This window comes from Capsicum annuum, unplaced genomic scaffold, assembly GCF_002878395.1.
Source record: "Capsicum annuum cultivar UCD-10X-F1 unplaced genomic scaffold, UCD10Xv1.1 ctg28050, whole genome shotgun sequence".
NCBI classification, from domain to species: domain Eukaryota; kingdom Viridiplantae; phylum Streptophyta; class Magnoliopsida; order Solanales; family Solanaceae; genus Capsicum; species Capsicum annuum.
This window is the reverse complement of record NW_025834460.1, coordinates 1-3226: the sequence shown is the minus strand read 5'-3', so window position 1 is coordinate 3226 and position 3226 is coordinate 1. Positions and strand designations below refer to the sequence as shown.

Genomic DNA, 3226 nt, shown 5'->3' with positions numbered 1-3226 from the left:
CGGTTAAAACTTGAATTTAGAGGTACCTTGGTAAATATATGGGGGCCGAGGACGATGTTGAGGGATCGGCGCATTCCATTGTAGATAAGATGACGGACGAGTTTACAATTGTGCATTGTTCAAAGGATGTTAAGGAAGTGGAATAGGATTTCTTGGATTTTGGAGAGAGGAACCTTGTTGAAGGTGATTATTTGGATCTACTATGTAAACTCGGGATTGAGGCTGACAGTATTGGTGAGTTGGACCTCTCAAACTCTGTTTTGGTCCTGGTACGACAATAGGTGCATTTTCTTTCTTCTTTCCTTCATTTTTCCTTGATTGCTTGCAATATCATCCCAAACATTTCACAAAATCCTTCTGCCCATCAAGCTCCCAAATTTTGATGTCTCAAAGCTCGGAGAAAGGTTAAAACTTGAAAACATGCCCCAGCTTTTATATGAAACATCTTCATAACCTACAAGTCCCAGGTAACTTTTCATATCATTTTTTACACACTTTCACTTTTCCAACCATTTTCTCTGGCTCTTTTGGAATGCTAGGTTTCTTTGTAAAAAATTTTGGTGGTCCAATTAACTTAACTATAGGCTCAAGAGTGTAGCAGTGATTATATAACACTACTAGAAATTACTCCTATGACAACGGTTCAAAAATCATTGTGATAGGTAAAAAAATCGTTTCCATAAATGTACTGCAACAGTTAGGCATACGTTGTATATGTGAGCGTTGCAATAGACCTATAGCAACGGTTTTTGCAATGGTTACAGTAACTGTTGTAATAGATAGAACTACTGCAATAGTTTTTTTAACCACCTATTAGGATGCTTCATATTTTCTATAGCAACGGTTAAGAACCGTTGCAATCGCCCTATTGCAACAATTTTTGGATATCTACTACAACACTAACTAGTCTTTTACAACGATTTTTAACTATCTATTACAACTCTTTTTGACACCTATTACAGTGATTTTTGAGTGTTTTGCAATATTTTTTTATTACCTATTGCAACTATTTTAATCAGCTATTGCAACGATTAATTTGTTTAACACCCTTCTTTATTCATGTTAAAGTTTAATCTGTAAGTTCAGAAAATAAAATACAAAATAGGTAGTACCGTAATTTTAGATAACAACCATCAATGAAGAATGTTTCTTGCTTTATTTTGGACAAAAATGGATTTGGGAATCCAGATAACTATGTTGATCATGAAATCAATGGGGTTTACAGAAAACATATCATCAAGGAACAGTATTAACTCATTTTTGCAACAATATACGGTATGGTCACTTTATGAGTCCCCTTTTTACTAAAACACGGAGCCATACCAGGTAAATCAATGGTTTAATTAAAAAAAAAGAAGGAAACTAGATGTCAAGAATTTACAAGACATTCTTGTATAAACCATTATTGGAAGCCAAGCCAATGAAACTACAGGAGCGATAAGAACCAACACCCATTCCATAGTCATAAGCTCGAGAAAACACCCGAGTGAAGTGCCTACCTTTAATGTTGGGTCTCATTACGGGCCCAACCTGAAGAAAACAACCATTTACGCGATAAGAACAGATTAAAATATGAGACAAAAACCAGGTCGAGGAGAAGGTAAATATAGCAAAATAGAAAGAACATATACTGCAGTTACCAATATCAAGCCCCAACTAGTTGGTAGAAAAGCTAGGCAGTAGAAAATAAAGTATCTCACAGACAGATGACATGCAATTGATAAGGTATCAATAGTAGCCACAACTCCTAGGAATAGAAAAGCTTTAAACAGCCTGAAAGATCGTTGGGTCCATAAGTTCCCTCAAAACCATTTTTGCCATAATGAATCCAACACATCTTTGCAATAGGAAAAAACAGAAAGAAACTCATTAATAACTTGCTTCACACTAAATAAGAAACATAAATATCACATCATAGCTTACTTCACCTAGAAAAAGCATGCACGTCATAACTTACTTCATCAAAAAAAACATGCACGTCATACCTTATGTCAAATGCAATCATCATTCTCCTCCTACCTATATTTTCATATGTTGTGCTATTCGTATTATCAGGCTCACTAAAGTCAACAACATTTCCCAATATACCTACCTGATAAGAAGTGGCCAGTGGTAAAACTCGTGACAAATCGAAATAAAACTCTACTTCCCAAATAGGAAAAGTTGAAATATTAAAACTACGAAAATGCATATTTTAGTTTAAGTTTTTAAGTATAGCACAGTGTTCCAAATTGAACCATATTACCGACAAGTATAGCACAGTGTTCCAAATTGAACCATATTACCGACAAGTATCATAACTACAAACCCGGCCATGAAAAAGAAAAAACAAATTGTTGGGATAGTTGTCATTTTGGAAAATGCTGACTACCCTGATCTAAGTAAGCATTCTTATAGTACCCCAAAAATTGGCATCTGGATGAATTTAAGTTTGCATACCTGAGAAGGTATTGATCAAGTATGCCGAAGTATTGTCAAATGTATGTATTCTATAATCTAGTAATAACTAGACATGGTTCATAGCTTTATTTTTCATTGAAGAAAACTTCTCTCATCCATCAGAGAACTTGGAACCTACAGAGAGTAAAGCCTATCCATTTTCATTACAATTATCCATTTTCCTCTACAGTATAAGGTCTTATGTGAAAGCATCCTAGCTTAGCTTCAGCACTTTGTCCTTAATGTACTAATACCATCTAATCTCTACTACAATAGGAAATATACATGAGACTTACTTTAATATGTTTATCCACCGCGCTGATATGCAAATTTTCAAGCCTCAACTCTGTATGCACAAGGCCATGGTTGTGCACATAGTCCACTTGAGAGATGGAAAATCAAGGATCAATCAGCAAATAGAGAAAAACTTGGTATCTGGTACCTGTTCAGATAAGAGTTGAAGACACATAGCACATACCCCAATCAAGAGATCCCTCATTAAAATTCGGATTAGTCGCAGTTGTCGAGAAATAGTTGGCCCTCCTATAGTATCATCCCCCACCCTTCTAATAGACTCCTGATCCAGGAAAAGAGTAGCTTCTAGAGTTAGAAGCCAGTCAGATTATTGAAGCCAGCGTCTCAATGAATCACTTTCATGATGCTGAGAGAATAAACCAAGGTCCTCAAGAATGTCAGCTATATGAAGGGGTCTAAAATAGGAACATAGAGATGGTTGAACGTCTTTCTTCCACTTCAGTTACATGACCATTCTATTTTCAAAGACTGA

General features: G+C 35.6%; 1 long non-coding RNA gene across 1 annotated transcript; it reads right to left on the bottom strand.

Moving 5' to 3' along the window:
* Positions 1-1137: 1137 nt before the first annotated feature.
* Positions 1138-3216, bottom strand: LOC124890968. The gene is made up of 3 exons (XR_007049469.1): positions 2918-3216; positions 2736-2821; positions 1138-1530 (listed from the first exon to the last, which is right to left on the bottom strand). It is a non-coding gene; the product is annotated as an uncharacterized LOC124890968 (long non-coding RNA).
* Between the last annotated feature and the right edge of the window lie 10 nt (positions 3217-3226).